The sequence below is a fragment of the Furipterus horrens genome, unplaced genomic scaffold, assembly GCF_987537825.1.
Source record: "Furipterus horrens unplaced genomic scaffold, mFurHor1.1.pri manual_scaffold_9, whole genome shotgun sequence".
Taxonomy (NCBI): Eukaryota; Metazoa; Chordata; class Mammalia; order Chiroptera; family Furipteridae; genus Furipterus; species Furipterus horrens.
The window spans coordinates 39,833,974-39,850,849 of NW_028327179.1; the positions used below are offsets into that span (position 1 = coordinate 39,833,974).

General features: G+C 34.5%; 1 protein-coding gene across 2 annotated transcripts in view; it reads left to right on the plus strand.

The window, feature by feature from the left end:
* Positions 1–16,876, plus strand: part of LOC150001634 (semaphorin-3D) — a 204,866-nt gene that overhangs the window by 108,328 nt on the left and 79,662 nt on the right. The window lies entirely within an intron of this gene.

The window sequence follows — 16,876 nt, forward strand, 5'->3', positions numbered from 1 at the left end:
CCCCCCTTTTGCTCTGGTAATCACTATACTATTGTCTGTCTATGAGCATTTTTAAAAATTTTTACTTACTCCATCTTTTTTTACGCAGCCCCTCAGCCCCCATCCCCTCTGACAGCTGTCAGTCTATTCTCTGTGAGTCTGTTTCTATCGTGTTTTTTACTTTGTTTTGTTCATTAGATTCTACATATGAGTGAAATCATATGGTACTTGTCTTTCTCTGAGTGGCTTATTTTACTTAGCATTATGCTCTCCAGGTCCATCCATGCTGTCACAAAGGGTAAGATTTCCTTCTTTTTTTATAGTCAAGTAGTTTTCCATTGTGTAAGTGTACCACCGTTTTTTTATCCACTCAGCTACTAGTGGGTACTTGGGCTGCTTCCAAATCTTGGCTATTGTCAATAATGCTGCAATGAACATAGGGGTGCTTCTGTTCTTTCAAATTGGTGTTTCGAGTTTCTTAGGATATAGTCTAAGAAGTAGACTCACTGAGTCAAAAGGCAGTTTCGTTTTTATTTTTTTGAAGTAACTCCATACTGTTTTCTACAGTGGCTACACCAGTCTGCATTCTCACCAACAGTGCAGAAAGGTTGGTTTTCCTTTCTCCACATCCTCACCAGCACTTACTGTTTGTTGATTTATTAAAGATTGCCATTCTGACAGGTGTTAGGTGATATCTCATTGTGGTTTTAATTTGCATTTCTCTGATGATTAGTCACATTGAACATTTTTTCATATATCTACTGGCCATCTGTGTATCCTCTGTGGAGAAGTGTACATTCAGGTCCTTTGCCCATTTTTAATTGGATTGTTTATCTAGCTGGTGTTGAGTTGTATAAGTTCTTTATAAGTTTTGGATATTAATCCTATATTAGATGTATCATTGAAAAATATGTTCTTCCTTTCAATGGATTGTCTTTTCATTTTGTTAATGGTTTCCTTTGCTGTAGAAAATCTTTTTAGTTTAATACAGTCCCATTTGTTTATTTTTTATTTGGTTTCCCTTTCCCAAGAAAATATATCAGAAAAAATATTGCTCAGAGAAATGTTCAAGATTTTACAGCCTATGTTTTCTTCTAGAATTTTTATGATTTCAAGTCTAACATTTTATTCTTTAATCCATTTTGAGTTCATTTTTGTATTTGGCATAAGGAACTGGTCTAGATTCATTTGCATATTATCTGTCCAATCTCCTAACACCATTTATTGAATAGGCTATACAACCCCATTGTATGTTCTTCCCTCCTTTGTCCAGTAGTAATTGACTATAAAGGTATTGGTTTATTTCTGGACCATTTGTTTCTGGAACAAAATATTCCATCAATCTATATGTCTATTTTTACATCACTACCATGCTGTTTGATTACTATGGCTTTATAGTGTAGTTTGATATCAGGTAGCAGGATACCTCCATCTTTGTTCTTCTCTCTCAAGCTTGCTGTTGCTATTCATAGTCTTTTGTGGTTCCATATAAATTTTGGAAATACCTGTCCTAGTTCTGTGAAGTATGCCATTGGTATATTGATAGGAATTGCATTGAATCTATAGATTGCTATAGATCGTATGGACATTTTAATTATGTTAATTATTCCTATCCATGAATGCAATATGTGCTACCATTTATTTCTTTCTCTTCAGTTTCTTCAGTGCCTTATAATTTTCCAAGTACAGGTTTTTGCAACCTTGGTTAAATTTATTCTTAGGTATTTTTTTGAAGCAATTGTGGATGGGATTATTTTCTTAGTTCCCCTTTCTGATAATTCATTATTGGTGGATATTTATTTTGTATCCTACTACTTTACTGAATTCATTTATCAGTTCTAATACTCTTTCGATGCAATTTTTAGGGTTCTTCATATACTGTATGATGTCATCTGTAAATAATGAGAGTTTTACTTTTCCCTTTCTAGTTGGATACCTTTTATTTCTTCTTCTTGTCTGATTGCTATGGCTAGGATTTCCAGTGGTGTTTATCAGATTGATATATGCTTAACTTGGTGTCACTTCTGAATCTGAGGCCACTCAGCAAAAGTCCCTGTGTATTTCAAGTGTAGATGTCACCTGCTGTATGCTTGCACACCATTGTCATTGGGCAGGGTTTCAGGGAGTCATTAGGATGAGGTCAGCATAGTTTAATAGGCCCAACCAGACCGAGATATGGCCATGTGAAGGTAGAGTTCTGCACTGCTCAGGCACTCATATCCTGAGCCATGTAATTCAGTCTGTTCCCAGATTCTGCTGGGATGAGCCAGAGTTCAACATGGTGGAGCCCTCAAGAGTTAGGAGGATGGAGCTAGTGGATCTTCTGTGAGGAGGAGGAGGTGCTGGTCAGGCTTAGAGGAATGGGGGTGGGGGGCATGGCCCCCACCCCAGAGCTACACAGTTCAGTCTGTCCTGGATTTTTCCCAGTCTTCAGCAGTGTAGACTAACCAGGAGTCAGGTGGTTGAGCCCACAGGAGTCCAGAGGTGGGGCTGGCATATGTATGTCTTGTGAGGGGGAAGCGCCAGTCAGGTTCATGGGAAAGTGGAGGATGACCCTGACCCAAAGCCACAAAAATTAGTCACAAATAACTTTTGTGTATGCCAAGACCTCTACACTCCAACCAACACAGCTGACTCCATAGCAGGATGTAAGTTCCACAGCGTTGGTAAAAAGGGAGTCCAGAGGTAGCAGCTATTGCTTCCCTTCAGGCTGACGTCATATGGAGGGGAGTGCTCCATCCAAGAAAGATGGGGTTGAGACAACGTGCTCTTCAGGGGGAACCCTCCACAGCTGAGATATCCTTCTGGAACTTTAGCCACCACCCATCCATGGGAGCAGGACCAGTTCTTTCCATGACTCTGTGCTTTCTACCAGTCTTGACATGCTTTCTTTTGTAAATCCTTGGTTATAAGATTTTTTTAAAGCTAGTGTTCAGTTGGTTATTCAGGATGATTGTTTCTTCTGGGAAATTAAGAAAAAATAATAAAGTTTTTGTACAGACCAGACTTGTGCCTATTGAAAAGTAGCCATTATTATTTCATATTGCCCAGAAGCCTTTAGTGGAGAATGATCATAAATAATAGAAAAATTGTGTACAAATCTAAGTTAGAAGTAACTATTTAATGATACTCTTCATATTATCTTTACTCTGTTCACAATAAACTTTGAGTTTTCTACAATGGATGTACCACTCTATGCTCAATAAACTTTGATGGGTAAACTACTATATAAGAAGACAGTCAAAACCAGACCTTTAGGACATTTTCACAATACAGAGAGTAAAAATTAAGTAGACTTCTTTTTTTTTTAACTCTGTGACATTTAGATAAGAAAAATAAGGTTCTAATCTTTATTTTGAGCAGGACTATTTCTATATGGACATAATAATAGACTTAAGAGTAAGTATAAGTATATATCATAGGAGATGTGATACCTCACAATTTAAGAAGCTTTTCTAAATGTGATCTGTAAGGCCACTCTTAGTTAAGAAATGCCTTGTGGATTTCTCTCTAGAAAGAAATATACACATTTGGGACAAATATGCACATTCATTTGATATACCCTTCCCCTAACACTAGACCAAAATGGAACTATTAGAACCTGTCAAAAGAGATCCCATTAAAAAGGAAAGACATGGATATGGACTTATATTTACCCTTCCCAACTCTTTTGTTATATGTTGAATTCCCCCAGAACTAACTATGAGGTGGAGATTAACGTGTAGGATATTTTTAATGTAGTGTTCTTGGGATCAACACATGTGAGAGGGTCACTAAAGAAGTTGTGTTAGACAAAGAGAGGCTGAGCTGTGATGCAGTTCCAACAAAATCTTCAGTTGACCGGCCCAGCAGATAAGGTAGCAAACGTTTCAATATCTTCCTCCAGTATAAGTGATAATACTATTATTTAGCTGGGTTTATTGTATAAAAGAGAATCTCCATTTTCTCTCTATCTAATTTATTCACCATGACCATCAATATTATCTCTTAAAAAATAACTATCATCATATTTCTTACTGGCTTATACACTTCTGGCAGTTGTTGATTTCTGAGGAAATTGAAGGCTCTTCCTAACACATTTTCACCCTATTTTTGTTTTAATATTTTATCTTATTTATTTTTGGAGAGAGGGAAAGGGAGGGAGAAAGAGAGGGAGAGAAATGTCGATATGCAAGAGAAACATTTATAAGTCACCTCTCACAAGCTCCCAACTGGAGGCCTAGCCTGCAACCCAGGCATGTGCCCTGACTGGAAATCAAACCAATGACCCTGTAGTTCACAGGCCGGCACTCAACCTAGTGAGCTACACCAGCCAGAGTCACCCTATATTTTTCTCCAGTGTTCATCGTTCCCTCACTCACACTATATGGAGATGGGAATATTATCTGTTTAATGATGTGATCAAGAATGCAGTTCTTTCTATCTCATCTGCCATTCTTGATGTTGGCATTATCCTCAGGTTGGTACCAAGATGGCTGGGACAGTTTCATGGCTCATATACAGAAAAGGAAATGTAAAGGGATGAAAGACCATCATTTATTATGTCTCTTTCTTAGGAGCAAAGAAACCTTTCATAGAGCCCTCCTTCACATCTCATTGGCCAGAAACACCTCAATTCAAATTCTTAAACCCAAAAGTGGTTGGGTAACTACAATTTGCTTACATCAATCAATTACCTTATGTGGAAGAATTGTTCAGGAGTCGGTCACATTGATTGCTACACTTAATGATAGTAAATAGAAAACAAGCTTTCTGAACAATGTAATTTACTTAGGGTATTGATTTTATTTTTTCATTAACATAGGTTACCTGAGGCAAACATAAACCTTTTTCAGCCAATCAAAAAGAAAAGTGCGCATTGTCTATTTGAAGAGAATTATCTAGATTAGCTAGTATTATCTGTAAGAATTTATTTTTCTTTCAGAAGATAGCCTTGGAAAGTATTCAGCGCAAGTAAAAGTCCTTGAAATAATTTATTTTTCTCCACCCTGCTTGGTAAAAATAAAAAAATCTGCTAACCTTTATAAATACTTCTGTTGCTTAGGTAAGATTTTGTTTGACTCAATAAAAGTACTCAGTTATTTTTTGCTATGTGAGCTTTATGTAATCCAGGCTGCTAAAGATCTCTTCAAATTTGCTGATATCCTGTATGTTTTCTCCCTTCATATAATAACTGTTGTTGGGAGTGACATTGTTGGGAGAGAAGTGATTAAAATTTTACTCAAAATATTAAAGACTCCATCATTATTCTCATACTAGTACTTAGCATTATACACTAAATATTAAATATACAGAGAACATATTTTTAAAAACTTATTTAAGTAAATATGAATTAAGCAGTATTAACTATATTTCCCAGCAGAATTATGTCTAAAATAATGTTGCTTTGATTGATTTGGATTTGTCAGTCTTTGGGGTCAGAACCAATTAGTAGAATAAAAACTCTGAATATTTTTTTAGTGACTGAAATTTCAATAATTTGTTTTCTTTTGTTCTACTTTAGTTGTTTTTTTTTTTTTTTTTTCATTAAAAAGTCATTTGAGTGTCTACTGTTGGCATTAGAAACCTTATAATAGAATATAAAACTCAGGTTAGGGAGACGAGTCATCACACAGTTAACTGAGTTGGAAGACAAGTCAAAAAATCTTTAAATATCCAACGTAATGACACAGATAGATCACACATTGTAGGAAGTCAGGGACCAAGGGAGAAAATCACATGTTGTGCATGGGATTTAAACTGGTTCAAAATTAATTGTTTTAGTTAACCAGTTAATTAAAAGTGGCTTGCATTTGGATTTGGAACTTAAGGTTTATTGTTTTCTTGTTCAGTGAGGATGGGAAAAGCATGTCTGAGAAATGGAGTACAAGAGATTCATTTCTCCCGTCCATGACTATATTATTCATAGTTTAAGTCAGAAAATTTTTAATCTTTTCCATCTCATGGCACATATAAACTAATTACTAAAATTCCATGGTACACCAAAAAATATATTTTTTGCTGATCTGACCAAAAATAGGTATAATTTTGATTCATTTACACTGGAAAGCTATTGTGTTGTCTGGTGTCATTTTTTTTCTCTGACAATCTAAGGGAAAAGAGGCCATTGCCCTTCACTAAATAGTCAGGTATTGCATGTTTTAAAAATTCTTGAGGCACATCAGTTAAAAATCACTGGTTTAAGTTATAGAAACTAGATTTCCATGCCCTTGCCTTTAATATTTTACTGTATCTCTAGGGTCAGAGGAAATGTATATGAAAATAATTTTAATAGCCCTTGAAAAAGGTTCAAATGTAGATGGACATTTGTATCCATTTATCGTTCATTTGTAATTGATGCATTAGAAACCTGTTCAGGGCAGACATAGTAATGAAAGTGTTTGACTTCTGTACAATATGGCTTAAGGACCTATCATTTCTAAACAAATGATTTAAAAATACATGCCATCTATCACTGTGACTATAAGTGAGTGTTCTCCACTTCAGCCAGCCTTACATAGTCCTAGCAACAATTCATATAAAATTCAGGGCCCTCTCTATGTAAACTTCAGGAGTAATATATACAAGCTGAAAGCCTCTGCCCCCTCTTTTTTAATGGATTCATCGTTGACAGTAAAAACAAAAAACAAAAAACAAACAAACATAAAAAGCCAGTATTCTCTGTTTGGTTATGTTACTTAGTTGAGCTTCTGACTTAATGAATTTTGGGGATTCTTCAATCTGAAAATGTCACTCATTTTGGAACCACTTCAAACCACGCTTGGATGGAACAGGTCTCTAAACCAGGATGTAAGCAAACAGGTCACAAAAGGAATGACTTATGAAACTGAGCACTGCTTTTGTATCTGTTTTATTCAAACATTTGTTCTTGGTTTTCTTTTTTTTTTCTTGTCTCTTTTTTTTTTTTCAACTAGGCTATAGGGACAGATTAGTAGATGAATGAGAAATAAACTTACTCTGAGGCTACAATTATATTTATTTCATCTACTAATCTAACAACTGGTATGTCAACATATGGGAAGTAATAATAAAGAACTTTGTTTTACCTCCCACAATCCCTTTCAGTTCTTCTCCTGGACCTGTTCAATAACTTCAGCAGGCCCATGGCTTTTGAAGTCACCATTTGGTAGTCCACTGTTTGGTAGTTATCCAGCAATTAAAAGGTCCAGTCTAATGTAATAAAACTCCCAGCCTCGCTTAAAATCGAATCTCCTTTCCCTCTACTTTTCCATGCTTCGGCATGCCAGGTGAGGGAGGGCCGCAGTGAAGAGAAATGTTCAGAGGCTTCTTCTTCTACCTAGTGCTCCTCCTTTTCCTCAAGCTTATTAACCACAGTGTACGACCCCTCTAGAGTCAAATCAGGACAAAGGAAGAGGAGAGGAGTTCAGAGAAGTGTCTACACTGTCATTGACCCAGGGACCTCTCAACTTTCTGGCCTTGTCAGATATTTAAGGGTAACTTCTTTTATAGGCACCTTTGTGAGTTTCTGGAATGTCCGCTTCCTGCAGTTCTTTTCCTTGCTCCTCTCTGGATTAGGACGACTGCATTTCTCCTCTGACTGCCATGTTTTCATTCTTTATCCTGCAACAGATTGCAGTTTCTCCAGGTGTTAACTTCCGAAGTCTTTTCTCAATCTCTTGAACAGAACCTAGTTGATCTCATGCCATCCAAATTTTGGGTGAGCACAGCTCCCTGCAGTTCCATAGGAAGCCACCATGTACATTTTCCTGGACACATGTCGGAAGTTCAGGCTGATGCCAACATAGCCATTGAGCCTATTCTTTGTTCATTGCAGCTTGTCAGTCTCTCTTTCTCATCCTTTAGACATTAGTCCACAATGTCCCATAAACCACACATTCGACAGCAAGTGTTTCTTAAGGTCCCACCAACACCCCTTCTGTGTCACCTACTTCTCATCCTAGGGGATATAGGACATATGATACATCTGTCTCAGATGAAATATTTGTCTCAAGTTTCTAACTATTTTATAATATGAACATGGGTGAAGATATCCTAATGATTTTTGACCACCTACTTTGAAAATTTTTGCATCTTAAGCTTGCAAATCATTTTGAATTTTTTCTCAGCTATAAATTCTCTTTTAACATCTTGCTATACTATCTAAGCCATAAAATGAATGCTTAAAAGAACGTTTGTTCTACCTCCAAATGTAATGGGTGAGCTCACTGTATATCATTCCTGAAGTATACACACTGGAATCATAGGAGTAACCAGATGGAGAATTTTAATATTTTTATTAATATTATTTACCTTTTAGATATTAATAGCCTCAATTAAAACATTTGCTGTTTTATATAATGTTTCCCATGCCTTTTAATTGTATTTCTGTTGGGTTTCAGCAAAGCTAAGCTATAACCAAACATCTGGAAAAGAAGTGTAGGAAATGTATTGATCCATTTTTAAATAATCTTCAGAAGTAATCTTTTAATAGTTTACTGTCATTTGGGGATAATACTTAGGCATCTTCATTTCTTTTTATTAGATTAATTTAAAATGTTTTCTCTTGAAACTAGTGTGTCAAAATTAAATATTACACACAAAATGCTCAAAGAATTGCTATGTTAACTAAACAAAAGTGAAGATTTTTAACTTAGCTCCATTCAACAAAAATCTTGTAGCTAAACTTATAGTGTTGAAAGCAAAAGCAGTGTAATACTTAAATTTTTTTTCTGTTTAAAGTAATTTACATTTGTTTTTAATGTAAAAAATATAGTAAATGCATTTTTTTTGAGGAGGGCAGGTTTTCTTACAGGTTTCAAAATGAAAAACCAATGTACCAAAGCAGTATGTACATCATATGGTCTACTTCATATTTTTATGGACTAACCTGAGGCAATTTTATTTCATCTTGCTAAAATGTAGGCCCTCACATTTGCTTAAGAACTTTACTTTGTTGGTTATTTAACCAAAAATTAATCAGAATTATTTAAAAGGAAACATTGGATAAACTTAAAGATAAAATGCTTATGCCAGAATGTAGACACTTTAAGAAGACTGACTCTTTAAAGAAGAATGTTAAAAAAAGTAATTCTACATTTACAAATGTGATAGTTTTTTCCTTTTCTTCCACCTAGCAATCATAATGTAATTACTGTATTATTTTTCTTCTTATTGAACATGAAAACTAGGAATGCAATTAAAAAATTAGTCTGCTTGAAATTCATCAAACTCTGCCCTATTTGAAAGTATTTTTATTAGGAAAATATGCTAAATGAGTTTATAATTTTAAATATAATAACTTTCAGTGGAATATTTAAACACCCATCTTTGTGTAGCATGAAAAGAACTTTGTTATTTTCCCTTCCTTAAGGATGTCCCAAACAAGGGTGTTTTCATACGTGAGGGTCCTGTACTTGTTGGGTTTATATTGAGTATAAGCAGAAATGCTTTTGTAAATCAGAATGACCTTCTGACTTGAGTTCATTAACTCACTTCATGGCTGAAAAAGACATTCCCCATCTAATGCTTTACCCTGTAAGTCTATTAATCAGGGGGAAAGAGTCATAATAAATACCTTCTTATTTAAAATCAAATTATTGATATAAGAAAATTGCCACCCTTTTTATTCTTAATTAGTTCTTGAAATTAGAACATATAAACACTTGGAAACCATGTGGACATCCCAATAAATTAACTTTGGGTATGAGGCACCCTGCTTAGTTTCATGGTGATTAATCTGTTCCCACTGCCTGCAGAGTACATGCTGTCTGGCAGTCACAGAGGTGAAACAATTGCCTCGTTCATGGATGTGCTGGCTCCCGAGCTTGGGTGCTGATGTTCAGGTCCCATCTGGTCACTGTAACAGACCTTCAGGATGTTGTCAGTCTGCTCCTGCATCTCTGCCAGGACTCTTGACAAGAACTCTGTCTCCATTTTAAGGGAAACTGTGCAGAGCTCTTTGCAGCAATTATTGAGCGCTTGTTATTGCTGTGCTACTGTGCCAGGTGTTAAGGATGGTAGGAGAAGAAGCAATGTCCCTTGTCACTCAAGAACAGTGGCCACAAACTTCAATGAGTCCTGTACTCCTTTAAACAAGATAATGGAGACTGTGACCTGTATTCCTTACAAGATTTCAAAATTTAGCCACAAAATAATTCCACTACAAATTCAGAATTACCAGTCCATTTGTAGATTCCTTGAACATTCTTTTAATTTGTATGATACAATAGCATTTCTTTAACTTTCTTGCAATACATATTTATTGAACTCCTACTATGTTCCTAACATTCTATTGTATGCTGGGACTATAGTGGAGAATAGAACCATTTAGGCCTCTGTTGTCATGGAGTGGGGAGGAGATTAATGCAGAAGAGAAAAGGAAACAAATAACAAAATGTCATTTAGTGTTAAATGTTATTTAAAAATGCAATATTCTTGGGAAACTAGATTGGCCTTCAAAGAAGGCCTTTCTGAGAGGTGATATTAACATGAACATTTATAGGAAGTGACCCTCGAGAAGAGGTCAGATGTATTCCAGGTAGAACAAGCTCATTCTGAGGATAACACTGAGAAAGTATTCAAAAGTGCCGCATTACCTGCTAATGAGCAGTACAGTAGGGACTCGAATCCATGCCTTTAAATTCCACTGCATTTCATTGATCTTTATTTCTAGGAGAGATCCCAAACTGAATTTTCTTGCAAAATGCAAATGGCAGATGGATATGATAAACACAAGTGTATTAGAATAACAAGATGACTTGTGAAAGAAAGTTATGTATAAAAGAAATTTTTAGTTGAGTCCTAAAAAAAGAAAGGAAGAGACCATTCTCACCCAAAACTTCATGAAGGAAGCTACATGGGCAGGTCAGAGCCCAAACTGGAGAATTTAAACTTCTCGTCTGTAAAAATTTCTACTCCAGCCAGTTTCAAGTATGCAAGCTTTTCCTTTGGCACTCCTGTCTTTATTTTTAAAAAGTCATTCTCTGAGCTAAGCTCTCTTACCTCTCTCTCTCTGTCCCTGGAACCCAGAGTCATCACTGGTTGTTCAAACGCTTCCACCATGCACCATTTAGAACAACATTTTTCCAACTCCTTTGCAACTCTTCAAGAACTTGAATCCTGTTCTTTGATAGAGATGGTCACTTGCATTTTTATGACTCTAAATTTTTTTTGTGTTAAATTAGGTTTTATGAACAAATTGTAACTTCCTCTTTTGTATTCTATTCAGTTGTTTTTTGAATTAGGCCAAAGGGCATTTTACTGACCTGGCACTTGCTAACTTGAGTCAAATTGCTTTTCCAAGGATGAAACAAAGACCAGATATATTTAGAATTTCCTTAGGATGTTGCTATAAGGCCTTATCACTATTCGAATGTTTCTATAACTTGCTTAAAATTACATAATTAAAAATAAATTGCTTGACATTTTCACTTTACCAAATGATAACTGTTAATGAATTATAAAAATTATGAATGAAACAATAATTGTTAGGGATATTGTAGTATTTTACTTGTGAGTTCCTCTGACCTAAATTTATTCCAAGTGAAGTAGAATGCTTCAAAAAACAAACAAACAAAGAAACAATTTGAGAAACATATAAGCAAATAAAATTGATATAAGATAACTAGATCAAAGATTGTATTTTTACATATGCAGCCCCCCACTCTATTTTTATCAGAAAATTAATATTAAATCTATTTTTGCAAAAATGTCTTTAAAATATAACTTTATCAAACCATCATTTATAAAGTGACTGAAAACCTTTTTCATTTTATTAGAATGATCTCTCTCATACTGGTAAATCTGTATTTTATAACTCTAAGAGAAAAATATACACATATATTTTTACTCGTATTATTTTTTAAAAATTATAGAATGCTTCATAAATGTGTGTGTTATATTTGTTCAGGGCAATGCTAATCTTTAGTACATAGGCTGCTGAAGAGAACACTACATATGTATTTTCTGAGGTTCCTATTTGAGTCTTCCAAGGGTAAATGCAAAAATTAACTTTTTGGAAACTATTCATGTTAACTGTAAAATATTATGAAAACAAGATAAACATGCTAACATGGTTAAGTCAGCATGTTATAGAATACGGAGACTTAACAGACATACTTGTTTTAAAACATTAACCACATATATTGTCACTTCCAAGTGGAGAAACCTTATAAATTTATTTACTCCTTTTTCCCACAGTAGTTTTCTGTTATCTACTTGATCTATAAGGTTAACACTAAATTAAAACCAATATGCAACCCCTTAATTATTTAGTAGTGGTAAAATTAGTGGTTACATCCTGGATAATTATATTAAGAGAGCCTGTTGGGCTGATGTGGGCCCACAGAGGTCTGTTTGATTTCTGATGTCTGTTCTGATGTGGGCGGGGAGAGCAGCAGTGAGCTTTCTACGTATGTGAGATTTTTGGTATCTAAGCTCCAAGCTCCCAGCCTTAAAACCTGTATCTGGTGCATCATACGTGAGTTGAGAACTACTTTGTGTGGGAATATTTCAGGACAGTTAAAACATGGCAATTGTGCAAATGCCTTTCTTTGATAAGTGAAAGAAAAATATTTGTGCATAACTTTCTGAGAACGGAGCAGCTGCATCAACTTTTAGATACTAGCACTGCGCAAAGCTTGCATCGACTTTTAGAAAGAGGGGGGTGTGCCTTTGTTTTGTCCTGCTTAATGAAATTTTTGATATGGCATGAACTGCTTATACAAGGCACTCAAGTGCAAGAATACATGTAGGACATTTTATTGCTGGTGAATTCATAAAACAATGAGAATGTTGGTAACCACTTCCTGAAAACTGTTTACATTACTAATTTTCAAGAAAGAGTCTTAGAGATATTATGAAAATTGTATATTTAAGTGTGAGGTGTGGTTTCTGTCTGAGTTCTGTCTGAGAATGAGGTCATCTCAAACTGTACTGACTGGGCTATTGAAATAATCTCAGGATGGTAGGTACTTCTTGGGCTTTTCTATTAACTATGATGAAGTGAGGGTATATATGAAATATGTTATTTTATACCCAAGTAGAGTACATCTCTCTCTCTTCTTCTATGTACCTATGAGTGTCTCTGTCACTATTTCTTTCTCTATTACTCTTCTTCCCCCTCTCTAACCACCCCCCCCACACAGACACACAATTTAACTAGAAAAATAAAATACAAAAATGGTGGAATGCTTTATATAGAAAGAGGTAGAGATACATGCCACATTATCATTTCAAGATATTATTTAAACTAACATGTCACTTGAACATATTTCTGCAAACTCTATGTAAATATGAGTGTGGTTTATTTGTTTTCTTCTGTTTTTAGACTGAATTAAGAAAAAATTCTACTTCTTTACATTCTTTACCAACAAAGAATCAAAAGGAGTATTTTTTAAAATCCTTTATTCTAATGACTAGGTTGCAAATAAAAGAAAATTCCACCATAAATCATAATTAAAATTATATATTTTAAATACTGGCACAACTACAATGGTTTTTCTTTTTAAGTAAATGTTTAGAGTCTGGAAGACAGTCAGATATTTCCTAGGTAGTTGTTATGAAGGTAATTTTATTTGTGATTTCTAGATTCTTGACAACATTGTGCCAAAATAAGCCAATATATAATCCTTACTAATCTTTATTTTTAAGGCTTGAATGTTACCTTAAGCAATAAAATTATCTTTGTGATACTGTCTTAGAATTTCTGTGCTATAATAACAATGTTCCAAGGAGAATTTGTATTTTTGACAGCTGTTAGATTCGATGGGATTGAAGGTAAATGATGAAAAATGAGATAACAACTTGGAAGTTTCCTTTATAAACAGAAAATAGAAGATTTTATTAAAATTGGTTTCTGGAGTTCAACAAATTCCCAGTGCTGTGTATCTTTGTATAATATTTACCCACTTCAAATCCCAAGTCTCTAAAATGTACAATTTTAGTTCTATTGCTTCATTAACTAGGACGGCATATTCATTTTATAATTACATGACTTATAATCAATAACTGAAAATGTTAAAAAAGAAAACATCTTTTATATATTTGTATTCTTTTGCAAAGAAAAAAATAATCTAAAATCACTTTTAATGTCAAGTTCTTAAGACAAAATTAGAACAAAATATTAAACTGAACTATTATATTAGCATTGAAACTGTTAGGAGCAAGCATTTTAAAACAATAGCTCAAAAGTCAGGACTGACAGACACTTTTGTTTATCACTGGGTGTTTTTGATGCTCCCTGAGCATAGTGGTTCCATCCTCCCTGCTCTTTTCTCTCTTTATTTGTATCTCCTATGGAAATGGACTCCCTTTATCTATTTATAGAGTGGTCTTCCTTTCTCAGATCTTACCACCTCAGTGCCACACCGTTCTGGGCATACAGAAGGCCCTTCATAATCATGTGTGTAATGAACAAATGATTAATGATCAGGAACTAATCTCTGCTAACTTTGGAACTTTCATCAAAAATGATAGAAAAATTGCTTCCACATTTTGCGAATCTTTAAATAACTCTCTTTTTTGAAACCCCCATAAATATATTCAAAATAAATTTTAAAAACATCATTGATCGCATAATTTACTTTAACTCAATCACCCAGTACACTGGTTTAAGGAGAAAAATCGAACCCTCTGATGACCTTTCTCTCCTTTAAGTCTCATTTACCTAATATGAAAGAGTTCTATACTTTTCTTTAGTCTATAGTATTAATGCCAATAATATATTCAGGTTTGACCAAGTCTGTAAATACTTGTTCTAAATTTATTTCTGAAATGTGATTAAACCTGACCTTCTTATAAAATAAAAAAAGAAGAGGATCTAATATATCTAAAGGACTCAAAGAAATATTAATTTAGATTAGATCAAAGAAAATGAGCTAAAGATGAAACCAATTGAGATATCATGGGCATGCATTTTGTGTTCAACTTATTTTCAAACCAATGATACAGAACTGTCTCTTGTAAAAACACTCTGATACTCGAGAATCAGTAAGTATAGAGTTTCAGTTTTTCACAATGAAAGAATTCTAAAGATTGGTTGCACAAAATGAATATACTTAATACTGAGCTGTATACTTACAATGGCTAAGATGGCAAATTTTGTTATGTGTATTTTAATCACAACTAAATTTTTTAAAAAGAATCATCAAGAAAAAATTGAAAGGAGACCTTGAGTTCATGAGATCAAATATGAAGCAAAAATTTCATAAATTCAAGGCGGTATTTTTAAAGGAGAAAAAAAGAACACTCGGTTTAGTATTTTTACTATTAAAAACATAAAAAACAATAAAAAAACTTGAAGAAACTTTCAAATTTCCTGTCAGCTGCAGTGCTTCATTTTTACTATTCATTTACTTAGGACTTCATAATTCCAGATTGATGACTGACTATTGTCATTTGGCATATGCATGGACTATTTTGGTTTATTTATTTACTAACTTACATTACTTCGTTGTTTTTAAGTATCAAACACCTGAAAATGTGTCATTCAGAGCAAAAGCTAAGATCTGGTAAATAACTTGCTTCCTACCACCAGTTTTCCATTTTTTTTCCAATCTTCGTTAACCATTTTTCTGAATCCTCTATTCATCAGTTTCATGCTTTTCTTTTTGCATATGTATCATATGTGTGTGTGTGTGTGTGTGTCTATTGTATTTAACTGTTTTTAACATTATTTGATGGGGACCATGCTGTTTGTAATTTTAAGGAATATTTTTTTAATGTAATAATGAATTGCTAAGATCCATTCTTATTTCTTTTTATTGCTGTCCATTCATGTTTTAATGCTGGCTACGGTGTAAAATTGTGTGAAAGCATATAATTGCAGTGATTTAAACCATGTCTGAATAAATAGCATCTTTAAGTCCTTATTGTGAACCACCAAGGTTAGCTTGTCGTTTGAGCTGCTGCTGGCTCAACCACCCTGCCTGTGTATACCTTTGGATTGTAGGTTGCTGAAGTGTACTCTAACTGATCATCCTTGCTTCATTTAAAAATTGCAATAATTTCATTGCTATTAATGGAGATTGACCACTCTTCTCTGTTTTTCTTTATTCAGACACAAAACCCTAAAATTTCATTATGAAGATAATATCATATAAACCTTAGCGACTTCTAAGCCATTTGTTAATTCCAGGTTGAACAAGTCTCAGTGATTTCCCTCAGGATATTTTCCTTTTCCTCACCTCTGAACACATTTTGTGTTAACACTGGTGAGAAACATAAAAGTTTGTCAGGAACTCTTGGAACTTTATAAGCAACTCCGAGCTTGCTCTTCTTGTTTCTTCTTGCCTATAGTTTAACAGAGAACATTTTTTTTCTGTAAGCTAATGAAGTAGTCTAACTATTTGAACCTTAGTTTGTAAAAACTTCCTGACAGAATTTCTAAAGTTTGTTTAAAAAAATACTTTGTGATAAGTTCAAGACTGTTAAAATATGATTAGAAGCTACCAACCAAGGAGTTTGCAACCCTTGTCCTTATTTGCCCAAATAATAGTTATTACGTAGTAGTTGAGACCCCCTTCCCCCTGTAAGTTCAGGAGACACTTTAGGTCATATTTTGGCTCTGCTGTGAACTAGTTTCATGGCCTTTGACATGTGGTTTCATGACTGTATGAATAAGTTTTCTGACCTGAAAATGGAAAGAGTAAATACAGCTATCTCATATGGTCATTGTGAGATTTAAATAAGAATAAGATTATGCATATATAATTCTTAATTAGCTCTGGCTGGTGTGGCTCAGTGGATTGAGCACTGGCCTGTGAACCAAAGGGTCGCTGGTTCTATTCCCTATCAGGGAACATGCCTGGGTTTCAGGCCAGGTCCCCCGTTCAGGCACATGAGAGGCAACCACACTGATGTTTCTCTCCCTCTCTTTTTCCCTCCTTTCCCCTCTCTCTAAAAATAAATAAATAAAATCTTAAAATAAAACTTACCT